At 24.1% G+C, this 15,379-nt stretch overlaps 1 long non-coding RNA gene across 1 annotated transcript; it reads right to left on the reverse strand.

Moving 5' to 3' along the window:
* Nucleotides 1-3,931: 3,931 nt before the first annotated feature.
* Nucleotides 3,932-5,312, reverse strand: LOC126552889 (uncharacterized). Its single transcript, XR_007606341.1, has 3 exons — nucleotides 5,184-5,312; nucleotides 4,642-5,085; nucleotides 3,932-4,553 (listed from the first exon to the last, which is right to left on the reverse strand). It is a non-coding gene; the product is annotated as an uncharacterized LOC126552889 (long non-coding RNA).
* Between the last annotated feature and the right edge of the window lie 10,067 nt (nucleotides 5,313-15,379).

The following is a 15,379-nucleotide window of genomic DNA, read 5'->3' on the forward strand; positions in this document are numbered from 1 at the left end:
TCATTTATTATTTAGATAAATATTGAATTGTAAAAACATAACATCATTTAAACTCTGATCAAAGCAATGTATGTATTGATTTTACTGTGATTTTTTTCCGCGTACGATAAGTAATAAGTATAGTTTAAAAAATGCTCTGTGGGTAGTTGTTAATAGCAAATGGAATCTAGTCTCTAATTTTTATTAAATATGTATACTTTAATTTTCTTTACATTTTAAATACTTTACAGTTCTCAAAATATTTTGAATCTTTTTGAACTATTGATATTAGAAATATCCGTTTTTTTTCTATTATTGTCGATAAAAATGTGTTGGCTAATAATTTAATACAAGGTTCTTTATAAGTAGTTGTTATAAATATTTAAAATAGATGATATGTACAATTTTTTTTTTTTTTTTGTAATGATTTGAAGTTTAAATTTTGACAACATTTATTGAATTCCCGAATTTAGCAAATTATTTTGTTGTTTCGAGTCAATAAAATATTCTCTTTTTATAGTCAAAGCTTGAAATGTAGTACCAGGTTATTTATTTATTTATGATTTATGAACAATCTAGTATTAAATTTTCATTAAACTTATAAATTATACACATTTTATATAGAAACTAAAAAATCTTAAAACTGTAATCACAATATTTTTTATAGACATTTGAAATTTAAATTTGAGCGAAATTACATATTTAAACAAAGAATAACGATGATGTTTTATTATAATTCAAAAACCATTATTCTTGCGAGACTTTAAACTTATACGTATATAATATTATAATGTTTGACTATATACGCAATTTCAATTTCAAAAGATTATTTATTTATACTATGAACCAGTGGCGTATTTACGGGGGGGATATGGGGGATAGATCCCCCCTTGGTATTTTTTTTACTAGTAAGTTTAATAACGTTGGTAAGTGTACCCCCCCACCGTCGAGGAAATTATGTTTTCCAACTTATATCCCCCCCCCTGGATAAAATCCTAAATACGCCACTGCTATGAACAGTGCTGGATTTAATATAATTTTTATCCGGGTTAAGTATAAAATTATCACCGTCTCGTAATTTCGCCGCCCTTTATTATTTCACTGTTATCGTAGGTACTTACTATAGATTAGGAAAAATGTGTATTAAATACAAACCTTAAAATCAAAATTATTGCTTGACTTGTATGTTTATTTTTGAAAAATTTATATTTAATTTTCATTATATAATGAATAAAAACGAATATCAAACAATTGAAAACACTTAAAATTAATAAAGAACTAAATAACATCAATACGACTGAGAACGAATTTACGTGCAATGTTGTCATAATCATGTATTTGGCTATTAAAGGATCCAATAATGTATAAAATGTGATGTGTATAAAAATATTTTTGAAAAATGTCCAAATATGTATAATATTATACAAATAAGTTACTTATATAACAGAACGAGGATAACGTGAGCAGGGTTGGTCTTATACAGTAACAAAATAGGTAGATGCCTAGGGCGGCCCTAGTTTAGGGGTGGACAATTTTGAATGAACAAAATCGATTTTTAATTATTGTATTATCTAGTATACATAAATGTTAAAATTGCCTAGGGTAGCATAAAACTTTAGACTGGTTCTGAACGTAAGCCAACATGCTTTAAATATTTAATAAATTATTTGAATTTTTATTTTCGTATTTATATATTTATTATGAATGTTAAGAATTTTGTCTTTTTATTTTATTGATGTTTCTTTTTTTATCCTGTTCTACCGTGTCTATTTCAAATTTCGTTTCTGATTAAGTGTCAATTAGGATTTTAATAACAACATATATTGCTGAATAAGAGCTGTAATATTGTTCTGTGTAAACTTTCAACGGTAATGCAGTATTAATAGTCCTGGAAAGTTATGAATTGTAATTACTTATTTTCATATATTAATTTACTTGAATATTACCTGGGATTTTCTGAAGCTTTAGTTACCTACATTTTTGAATTGAACGAACGCCAGGCTCTCTTTCTATATATATTTTTAAAACATAATTTTAAAAAATGTTACAAATTTCTTAATTTGGACAAATTATAGGTTATAGGTTTTTTCTTTTGGTATATATAATTTTTTTAACATTAGTAAACTTTTTATGACACAGAGTAGAATAATTATCTGTTAAATTACATTAAAAAGTTCTGTGCGTATTATTTTATTTGTTTTTGTTGAAATATAATATATACAGCTTTCGTTTGCATTTTTCTCGTATAGCTTGACATTTTATAGTAGAAGTAAAATAATAGGAATAATTGTGTTTATCTAGTTTTTCAATCAATGATTTTTTTTTTATTTCTGTTAGAATGTTTTCAGTACATTTATTATTTGAACACTTCCATTTCATCTGCGTGTCTTTAAAAACGATATTTATTAGAATCTAATAATACTTAATCCTTACCTGATTCCGAAACTATAATAGTTTTAATTTCGTTATTTTCCATTATGTGATGAATAAAAATATGCTATATAATATTATATAAACCGACGAATACTTCATTTACGTGAATATGTTATATGTATACGTTTATGATTGTAACATATAGCCGCAATTCTCTTTTAATTGGTATCTAAATTACTAATAGTATCTGGTAAATCCGAAAAAAGTCGAATAAATATTAATAGTTTATCGTTCAATAACAATTATTACAATTTGCAACATTGGAAAAAAAATCGAGTGTTCTTAATTGTTTCTACTAAAACATGCTGTTCTAGACCGGTTAAGAACGGTTCGCTCTCAATCGTACTTTACCGATGAGAAATACTCATATATGCATAATCCACTTATTATTTACTATCTGGCAAGAGTCTCGGTTCACTTCTTCTAGATTCAGCCCTGACAATAAAACCTATTCACACACTGTTGGTAGGTGTTATTGATTAAAGCACAGTTATATAAATATTTATTATTTTAATAATTTACTAATAATATAATAAGTACATTGTATTGGAAAAAATTCAATTTTCCTTAATACTTATCATCAGTGGCGTATTTTCAACATTTTTCTGTGGGGGGTTCACAGTTTATACAGAATTAAATAATTTACCTATATAAACTATGAGAACTATATATACCTATTGCCTTTATGGCTTTATCATACATTATATTTAACTGTAACTTGAAAACCGTCGTCAGAATACACAGAATACCAATTTCTAAACTTATTACTTTACTATACTGCAAGGATATGTATCAGTTTTTTTTTCTAGGGGAGGGGTCCAGTACCTCTCAACAAATAAATTTTTTAAACGTGTCTTGTCGCTACTTTGTCTGTAACGTAGCCGTGATTTTGTAATGACAACTTTGGCGGAACAGGTGACTTTAACTTCGACGGATGCTGTGGCGGTAGAATTGTCGTCGACGTCACTCAGATCAACAACTCAAAGTAATTCGCAAACAATAACAGCTGCAGACGGGTCGGCGTCGGCGGCGTCGTCGTCGGCGTCGTTGTCGTCGGTGGAGGTGGTTTCCGTTTCGGAACCGACGTCCGACCCGGGCGGAATCATATAAAAATAAAATTTGGGTGAAACGGGTACCCGGGCGAAACATCTTTAGATAAAACTTTTAAAATCTCATGAGTCGGAAGCTGTTAGCAATTTAATTGAGTTAACTATTAGTGCTCATAACGACAGTATATAACAGAGGTGGCTAAACCGCGTCTCGCGAGCCGCAAGCGGCTTGCCACATAGACTTTTGCGACTCGCATCTTATCTCATTTTTAAGAAAAAATTTTTTATATGAATTTATGTATTATATATATGACCTCTTTTTTTTGCATTTTGGCTCTTTCATATTTATTAATACATTTGGTGGCTCGCGAGTCTCTTCTCGCTGACCACCCCTGGTATATAATAATGAATTTATCTGTGAATTCTTAGCCATCTAGGTCATTCTCTAGAATACATGCACAAATTCAATATATATATATATATATATATTTGTTTATCGTCATAGACCGGACTCGTTAGCGTGCATAAATATATGAATTTGATTCGTGACTTGGCACTTATATCACAAAAAATTTCAAAAATTTTGGTAAAATATTTTTTATTTACAGTGCTATTTTGATAATTGTATTTATACTGTTTTATTGTAGTAACGTATAAAATAATAATAATATGATCGAGAAACATTTTGATAACACCACGTGGACTACAATATGTCATATTAATCATATTATAATAAATTGGTCGATTTATTATAAAAATATATCATGCTAAACTGCAAGAGCTAAAGAAAAACAAATCATATACAATAAAATAAAATAAAATAAAATTGTACTCATTAAACGTTTGAATAAAAAATTTCAAAAACCGTATAATACACGCTCCTATAGGTATTTTGTTTTGTGGTCTGTTCGATTTTTGCTCACTTCGGTGCACACATAAATAAATATTGTTACATAATTTTACTCTTGCTATCTACTTACGCGATTATCTTGGTATAAGCGGACAAGCGGTATACCGTTCTCAGGTTGTATATCATTACAATAACGATCAATCAGATAACGGCTGTATACGCGCGTATGTACCTTTGGATACCTAAATAATAAATATAATTATTATGTATTATATACAAAGATAGTGGCTGTACACGTATATTATAACGTTTGTATTAGTTACCACTTACCATAGGTATATAAATTACTCGCTTCTCGTATGATTATTCTCGTCCGGAGCGCTAAATACGCGATAGAGATATTGCTTATCCTTTTTGGTTTATTGTTGTATAGTACAATAATAATATTATTATTATCAACTAACTATGATGTATATGAATAATTGTTATTCGAAAACAACAACATCGTACGTATGAAAATTCAATATTAAAATACCTTATAAAGTATAAACTATAAATATACCTATGTACCTATCGGATTATATTATGTTATATTTTAAATGATCAATTAAAAAAAAAAAAAATCAATTACCTACAAAACACTATAAAACTTTTAATTCAAATTGCAGACTCATTCAAACTTAAAATCCTTCAGTTGCTAAACTTGCAAGTTGCAACCAATTCACTTCTTGTAGGAGATCTGTCTCGAAAACGATGTTGACGTCTGCTGCATGCCTGCATAGTTAAATCGATAAATTAACAAATTAGTTGAAAAAAAAAATAAATTAATAACGTTGGGATTTTATTTCTGAATTATCACTCTGTTCACATACATGCCATTATTGTGTTTTATGTACATTATAAATTCAACAAATTTTTTTATTATTACTCAAAGCATTAACTGTAAATATTTTTTTGTAATAACAAGAAAAAAACCAGAATGATAAAAAATGTAATTTAGCTTACGTCTATCACTATAATAAAATTATTTTGTTTATTATTTTTTTTTTACTTTTGACATAATTTTAATAAAATCTATAACAACAATAATGTAATGAAAAAACACATATTATTATTATTGATACAATCATTTAAGTATTCATTTAAGTAAGGATAGTATATAATATAATACATTATCATATTTTTAATATTGTTTTTCATTCCGTACAATAGAATACAAAGTATTGAGTTTGTTATGAACATTATAACTTTTAGAAAAAAAACTTTTATTTTATCCGATACGTTTTTTATTTTATGCCAGCGATTTTTTGAATATCTAAAATGTATATACATTATACATGCATAGATGATAAATGATAATAGAGAATATAGATGATAGTTTGCAGCTGACGATATATTTTGAAATTATTTAATATCTAATGATTGTATTGAAATTCTAATACGTGATGTCTATGTCTAATGAATATGTATATAATAGTATATCATACAATGATTAATATCACATTAATATTTGGTTTCATTTTTCACTTTCACTATAAATAATATTTTTATTGGCTTATCAAATTAATTAATTAATTATATGTTGTGCGATTATTGTGATTTACAATGATTAGATGAAGCAATTCAACATAGTCAAATATTTTATATTTATAATATCATTTTCTATACATGGTATTGTTTTCTAAAAAAATTGATTCTTTTTCACCAATTTATTTTTAAAAGTTTAAATTTTAATAGTTTTTTTGTAAAATCAAATTTTTTGCTCAGTTACAAAATTTGTATATATATTTTATGTAATAGGTATCTTACAATTCTAATACAAAATTCTTCATGAGTTACCTATTGCTATAACTAGTATTGGCATATGCATTTTATAAATTCTTACTATAATTCTTTATCCACATTAAATTAAAATATATTTTAATTTATAATTAACTTAACTTTATAAATTCAAACAAATTTTTTTCTTTAACTTGTCTGAGATACGATTTAAACATTAATCATTTATACAAACAAATAAAATAATAAAGTTAAAAAGTAATACGATGTTTATAAATAATTTAAAATAATTGACATCATAAAAATAACCAGATATAAATGTTTATATCTAAGCACATGGGTAAATATTTTTCAATCGTGATTCAAAGAGTAATATAAACGAACAAAAACGTTATTATGATGAAATTTAAGTAAAATTTAAAATTTAAAATATAACTACTAATATTTCTGTACACTAACTGTATTCAAGAAGCTGGAAAAATGTTCGGATGTTTATGTTTAAATGTATATAGATGATGAATTGAATACGATCTTGGATATAGAATATATATTTACCCCGTGGGTATTATCAACAAAGGAAAAGTAGGAGCTACAGACACTAACCAGTAATTGCAATACCTAGTACATGATACAAACAAAGATCAAAATGTGAAATAAATGATTTTTTTTTGCCAATATAAATTACTAATTTGAAATACAGTCTTATTGTTTTTAACAAATCAATTTATGTTTTAATATTTTTTTTTTAATTTAATGTAATATTTTACTTTATATTTTTAAATTTTTAAAAACATATAAGTACTTATATAACATATTATAATAATTAAGTTATTATATGCAAATATTTAAAATGCATATTAATTGAATCATTAAAACAGCTTACTGTTTTATTTTGATTAAATAAAATTTCTTTTTTACCATTAAAATAGACCATCCATAAATACCGAGTTTATTTTGATATTTCACATCAAGTCTGCAAGGTTAGGTTAAATAGTAGTAATGATTTAGAGCAGAAGGCTTTTATATATATTTCTTTTTTTAATACAATGACATTTTAAATGTCTTCGTAGATAATATTTGTGAAAGATTACTCATCACATTTATTAAAATTGCCTATATTTAACCCCTCAAAAATTGTAAATAAATTTAGATTTTAGATTTTGTGAAAAAGATAAAGATGAATATAACATTACTTTTAATTAAATTTAAGAGCAGTAAAAATGCTTCAATTTTCAACTTTTAGAAAGGTTTTTGATAGGTAATTGAATTTAGTACACGGAGAAAAAAATTCCCCATAGGTATTTTTCAAAATAATCGAGCAAAAAATAGAAATAATAAAGACGATTTTTACATAAAACCAGGTTAAGATAAAATTCAAAAATGAAAACTGTTAAAATTTGCATTTTTCAGAATTTTATGGATATCATATACTATGTACGTATATTACTATATACAAGTATAGTATTGATTTTAAAATATTTTAACTCATTTTGTGCTATTTTTATTGATATTTAAAATTTTCTACTTTTTTAAAGTATTTTTTTTTATGAGCGAGTAAGTTCAATTTTACAAAATTCGTCACTATTATGACTGTAGTTATTTTATTGTATTTAAAAAATATTGGTAGAGACTAGAAACTTTTCAACACTTTAATTTTGGTTTTTTGTTTACTAAAAATAATACTATACATTTATAACTATTTTATGCTATTTATATATAAACTTTTTTCTAAATATACTTTAACTGAAAGATTTGTACATCAATGTTACTTTTTACTTTGCATTAGTCGTTTAATTACTGATTTTTTTTTTTTTTTTTTGTAATAACTTTTTATTTATTCAAATAAACCTAAAGACTAAGATATAATGTACAATAAACAATCTGAAAAACATAAATTATAAAAACATTATAGGCTATGTACTTATTTATTACTTGCGTCAGGAATTTTATTTCAATAGTGTCCATTCATTTAACACATCTTTTAGCTTTAATTAATTAATTAATTTCAAAATAAATGTCAATGCCAGTTTAATACGTGTACTATATTCATACATTTTGTTATTAAATAAAATATTGACCCATTATTAGTTTAGAATTATTACTATAGAAGGCAACGTACCTTTTATGCCTTTTATATTTTTATTCACATTAGGTAGGAATTTAAACTTGTATATTTGAAATTTTGGAATTTCTATTATTACAGTTTTAACCATAAAATCTATTAATTTATGATAATTATCAATTATATAATAGTACAATAAGTTATACAATTCTTTTTATAGGTATTTATATTTATTCCAAGAGCCAAGTTTCGGTTTTAAAGAATATAACATTTCTTATTCAATAACGATTCTCAAAAATGTATTATTTCAGTTTCAATTTCAGTTTTGATTAATAAAGTATATAACCCTTCAAACATTTTAATTTATTTATATTATATTAAATTATCACACTGATGTGCTACATAGTATACTGAATAACAGTATTTACATATTATAATGGTCATTTGAAGAACTTGTATTACCTAAATATTAATGACTGCTATTTGGAGTTAATTTTCTTTCAAAAGTTTTTATATTACATATCATATTAATATCATAACTCATCAGGTATAAGTAAAAAAAAATATTTATACATTTTTATATAGATATAGCTGTTTATGCAAGTTTTATGTTATACCAATACATTTTAAAATTTGAATAAGACTTTTGAAAAAATGTTAGCACATAGGTACTTAACACATACATACATAACTATCAATAACTAAATAATTTCAAAGCATAATTAAATGGATACTTATGAATTTATGTTATACACATCAAAAGTTATATTTTTTGAACAAATTGCCTTTTAACAAACAATTTTACGAAAATAATAACAAACTCTTATAGAAAAGTAATCGGCACCCATTTTGCGAATTTCTCTAAAACATTAGGGAAAGTTAGAAAAATAATAAGCCTGAGTGTAGAAAGTACATAGTTATGTACATATTAAGTAATACATTGTTACAAATAAAAAGGGATTTACAAAATAGTACGATTAATACTTTATAAAAATATTTAACTTGACTGGAAGTTAATATTTATCATTACATTAATTAAATTAGCCTATGTCTATACTCGTCAAAAATAAAATGAAATGTAAATAAGTCTATGCTAGTTGACATATATCTATAAGTACCTATACTACCTACCTGTATAGTTAGACATTTGATTTTGATTTTGTAATATTTTTGTTATGAACGTTTTTATATTCTTTTCTGGTAGTTCACTGAAGCAGACCGAACTGTCCTGGCACATCATCAAAAAACCAATGGAAGTAGAAAAAAATAAGAAAATCGTCTATTTATAAGTGGCAAAATGTATTAATAACCTACCACCGCTATTGCCCTGCCTCTCCACCCCGGAGTGTCACATCACGGCTCATTGATAGTAAAAGTGTATATTGACGCTCTCTGAATATTGTCCACTTGCGTCCTCCGAGAGGATATTTTTTATCAAATTGTTTGCATTTTTATCTTTAATAATCTGTATTTTTATTTCTCATTGAAATGTACGTAACATTTTTGCCCGGGGATTCAGTTTACACATACGACATTTGAAAATTATAATTGCGAATTCATAGCTAAAAATACGTATAGTTGTATTGAATTACACGGATTGGGACATGGAATGTTGCCAATTTTCGGTGAGTTAGCCATATTTGTGTAACATATAGTAACATTTATGTTATCGGTTAGTGACATTATTATATAGATTTGTTAAAATAAAATTGAATAATATTTAAGTCAGTCCGTAACACAATGGAATTTATAACACACCGTAGTTATTGATGCGCGAATCGGGTTGGTAATTTAATTTTTTACTTGATTCAACTACTGTATACATTTCGTTATACGATTAATCGAAACATTCGAAACATTGATATACATTGCAATTACAGTGTACCAATACATTTGGTTCATAGATATAATATATCTATGTATATTACACACGTTGGTTGTTGTATATATCTATGATTCGTTCATAGCGTTTTGTGAGTTTTAAAGTCGATTTTATAAAAAATAAATGTATAAAATGACATGGAAAACAATACGGGAAACAATTTTATAAAAAATATTATTAGTTTAATAGCATACCTAATTATTAATTATTATTACATTATTCATTTAATTCGAATTTTAGGTTATAATTACATATGGATTGTATTATATTGACAATATTTTATTTGGTATTTTATAATTTAAATAATTTAATCATTTTTATAACTATAGAGTTTATAGAACTTGATTGAATTTGCACGTAAATGGTAAATATGTTTTAGAATACATTTATTTTATAACATTATCTGATCATGCGGCAGAAAATAATGTGTTAAAATTATTAATAGTTATTGAAGTGCACTGTAGTGTAGAGAGAGTAATAGTGATTTTATTCTAGTTTAAAATACCTACCACAGTTCAGTAGTTACGATGTGTATATATTATCTATATATATGTGAGTCATAGAGAGGAATAGATTGCAAGAGGGAGTGAGGAAGAAATAGTGGGAGAGAGAACACGAATGTAAATGAATAATACTTCAAAACACTATATTCAAATTTTAAAAAAAAATTATTTTAAGTTTAAAATAATGTTTTAAGAATTATTAACAACATATTGAATAATGACACATAATTAATAAAAATTAATCAAATTAGTTAAAAAAAAATTGGACTCAATACTCCATATTGTTGTCAACATTTTATGGTTTTCAACAGTATTATAAATATACACAAGATATCAAATTTTAATCCATGACAAAATAAATTAATAATATGGACGTGCTGTTTTATAATATTATGTTTTTTTCATGTATTTTTAGATCTTCAGATTACTACTTATTTTTGTCGCCTTACTACATTACGTATATATGTATTATGCATAAGTATTTGATAAATGTGTAAATAAAAAGTTTAAGGAGTAAATAAAATATATTACAATTTTATAAACTGAGTAAGCTGTAAGTAATAAAAGCAAACGGGTTTTTTTCTTACGATTATTGCTTAGGATTTTAATTAGATTTTTTTATATGCCAACATATCAATTAAAATTTAAAATAGAATAATAATATTATATGGCAGTTAAAATTTGTGAATATCTAGGTTGTTAATTTATAGTTAAACAATCATTTTAATAATAACTTCAAACAATTATTAATTTGATGGCCATCTTATAAAATAGATATTATAAACATTTATAAATTATACGTTCTTACTTATATTTATACAATTATACTGTATACTTGATAAATATTGTATTATGATTTATTTTGTATTTTTGATGAAGGGATAAATTTATAAGATATACATTCTAAAAATACATGAATGTATTCTGTAAAAATCGTTCAAATATTAAATTTAAATAATATTATAATATATACATGCATCTCATATACATATGAATACCTATAATATATGATTGGTTTAATAAAAGCTATTAATTTTATATTATTTTAATTTCATTGTATTTTACTATGTTTCGTACATTTCTAATTATTAAAAGATTTGATTAAGTAGGTACTTAACTATATCGCTCTAAATAAATTTTAATTTTTTATTTATTGAATTAATTTTAAAACATACTGTGACCGGTTGTTGTTAGACAATTAGATGTTAAAATATTTTTAGGAATCATCGTACTAAAAATAAAAAAGCCAGACCGTAGACCGAGACCTAGCTGGTGAGCTCTGGGCACGCATCTCGGCGCAACAGAATTTTTCGTGGTATTAAATTTGAAAGTAACAATATTATGCAATCGTCGCCGTATTTAAAAAAAAAATTCCTACTGCTATAAATTTTATATTAACTTAGTTCTTATACTAAATCCGATTTATTACTAATATAAATGTAGTATATATTAGAACATAATATAGCCAATTAAAATTTTAGAACATGCCTTATTTTAAGCTCAGTAATAATTTACAAAATTAAAAAAAATGAATTTGGGTAAACTAGTATTTTATGCATAATAGGTTACTTAAAAATTAGTTTTTAAATTTTTAAAACCAAATTATAGTATAATATGTAATATACTTATAGTATCTTTCAGGACTACATTCCAATTAAATTCATATTTTAATTTTAGATTAATGTTCAAAGGTCAACACCTCACGTATTAATAGATGAGAGTAATTTAAAAGTTCTGTAGTTCGTGTTCAATAATACTAAAACAATAATATAAAATGTACCTACTTAAAAAAAAATATATATAAATTTAATTAAATATCTCGACTATCAGAAATAACCCCTACTCATATTTAAATTGAAATATATCTTTATACGTCTAACATAAATAACATATTATAACATATTGTATATTGAATTTATGTAATGCAAATATAACCACATTTTACTAAATTGTAGTGATACCTAGCTAGGTATCATATTTCTTGAAAATTTTACTTTAACACTTTATCTTTTATACGCCCACGCGTGTTTTAATATGTCACGTCAACACGTCTATCTGAATCAGTTATTAGTAGGATGACCGCTCTTTTATAAAATATATTATTATAATGATTAGGATTTTTAAGTTTGTACCTACGCTTGTAAATATTTCAGAAAATAAAAACTAAGGAAAAATTTAAATTTAAGTTGAAAATAACTTATAAGATATTTAATTAAAATTTTAATATTCTTCTGAATATTTTAAAATAATTTTTCAGTGATAATGTATATTTTACCATAGTATACAAAATGCATAACTCTTTATTTTAGTTAATCTTATGAAGTAATTGAATATATATTGTACTCGTATTTAAAATCGAATAATTACATTTTAAAATTAATATAATCAAATATCTTTGTTGTCTCATATTAAAATATATATGATACGGAGATTCTAATTACAAACTATACAGACTATATACATTTTGGAATTATGACCCATGCAATTTTAATTGCCAACTCTAAGGCTTGCAGTTATATTTATAGTTGATTCTAGTATGAATAGTTTTTTTTTTTAGTGTTATTTTTATTGAATTTTAATAACGTACAATGTTAGTTTTTGATACATGTAATTAAAATTTTTCTGTTTATACTATTTATCTTTTTGATAATAATAAATGCATATGAATACAACAATAATATATGTATACATGATAAATGTATTTTAGTCATTATTTTTACGTATTAGCTTTGCATTTTATATATACGTGTATGAACATGCTGGCACATATAGCACATATAGTATAGGTAGTTAACTATGCTACTTAAATACAAGCCGAGGAAATAATTGATCTTTTATGTAAGTACATATTTATCTGCATAATTAATTTTCTCATTTAAATCACGACTAAACTAATTTATGAAATTCACTAAAAGAACAAAGTCTATAGGTATCTTGTAGTATAATAAACATGTACAGAGTACACAATCGTTTATTACTTACCTACTATTAAATAGTTGGAATATTCATTTAAAGTTTAAATTTATTGTAATATTATTTTAGCCAAGATTTACAATGTGGATAATTTACTGATTACTTAATGAGATAGAGCCAGCTTATTAGTGTAATATTTTTTTTAAATATGAAATAATAAATGTAGTAATATACATGTATATTAGTGGTAATATATCACTGCATTCAAATAACGATTTTGTTAAAAAAGACTAGACTCTAAAAATATTCAAGAATTTGTTCAATTTATTTTATTTTCACTCATGATTTTTCCAATTTTTTCCAATTTATATAAATAATAATATTAATATTTTTTTTTTGAATGGTTATGAGCTAAAAATAACCAATGCATATATATTTAGTAACTACATACAAAATACCTAAGTAAGAACGTAAAATAAGTAAAATCTTAATTATCAAGGTACTTATATAGAACAGTATAATTAAACTATAATATATTGCATATTAAAAATTCTAATAAAAATTCGGTTACTAATATCCAAAACTAAAAAAAAAATATTTTGAAGTAGATAATTAAATATCTTTAACATGTTTCAGAATTATACATATAATTTTTTTTTAATTTTAAAGAAGTTTTTATAAGGGGAATCATTTTAATATCTGATACAATTTTTTAGCTTATACCATTTATTCTTGAAAAAAATAATTTTGAAAGATTATATACAGAATGCAACGATTATTTTAAAATTTTAATCTAAAATTATTTTTTATGAAACTTTTTAATGTTAAATCGTACTTCATACTTTTTTTTAAATATATTAAGGAAATAATTGATTGTAACAAAATGTATACTTTTAAGCGTTAAATCTTGAAACTTTAAAAATACGAGGTTTATTTTGATGTTACTTTTACTAATCATTCAATTTATTTTGAAATATTAAAATTAAAATTTTCTTTATGAGTTAGAACACCTATATTGAATTTTAAAAGAAGTGCTGTAGAGTTTAAAACCTACTAAAATAATTCATTCTGCATAATATTTTCTATATGCAATGTTTATCATTGATTTAAAGTGTAAAATCATTTTTTTATTGACTTATCTGAGTGTCAGATCACAACTAAATAATTGTTAGACAATTAATTTTAATATAATAGTATAATATGCCCATTTAAATAGGTACCTTTAAATTTGGGTTAATGCATTAATGCAAATCTATATATTATTTTATAAGTTCATTTTAAATTTTGTAGTTACATAATAAATGAGTGGATTTTGTATTCAAAAATTTACTTTTTACTCCATAAGAGGAAGTAAATGGCCATATATTGCTATTTGTTTTCTATCTCTGACCCACGTGTAATACAGAAAGTTTGTGTTCAGTTAACCACTATAGTATTGTTAGCCTAACTATTAGAGTAAATTTTCTTATTACATCAAACTTAAAATGAAGAGTATTATTTGTGTTTTACGTTGACTTTTCTACGATGTTTCGATTTTAAGCGAGGTATGAACATTTTTAAACTTAAACATTTTATATTTTTACATACCTACCTACTCATCAGTACTCATAACTTGCATAAAAATTAAAATATTGTAAAAAATTCAACTTAAGAACATTATGTTGGTTCTAAAACGTAAATTTACTATATTGTCAGAGAGAGAAAATAAATAGTGCATTGAGTGCTGACATCCTCTGACATATAACTATGAATATTACATAATATTAAAAGTATTTACAAATTAAGTTTTTAATAATGTAAAATGTATAAATTCTTTAGAAGATCAATACTTTGAATATTTAATAATTTATTTATGTGTAAAAAATGTTACATAATTATATTAATAGTATAAATATATGAATAAATATTATAGTTATACGTTTACACATT

This window comes from Aphis gossypii, chromosome X, assembly GCF_020184175.1.
Source record: "Aphis gossypii isolate Hap1 chromosome X, ASM2018417v2, whole genome shotgun sequence".
Taxonomy (NCBI): Eukaryota; Metazoa; Arthropoda; class Insecta; order Hemiptera; family Aphididae; genus Aphis; species Aphis gossypii.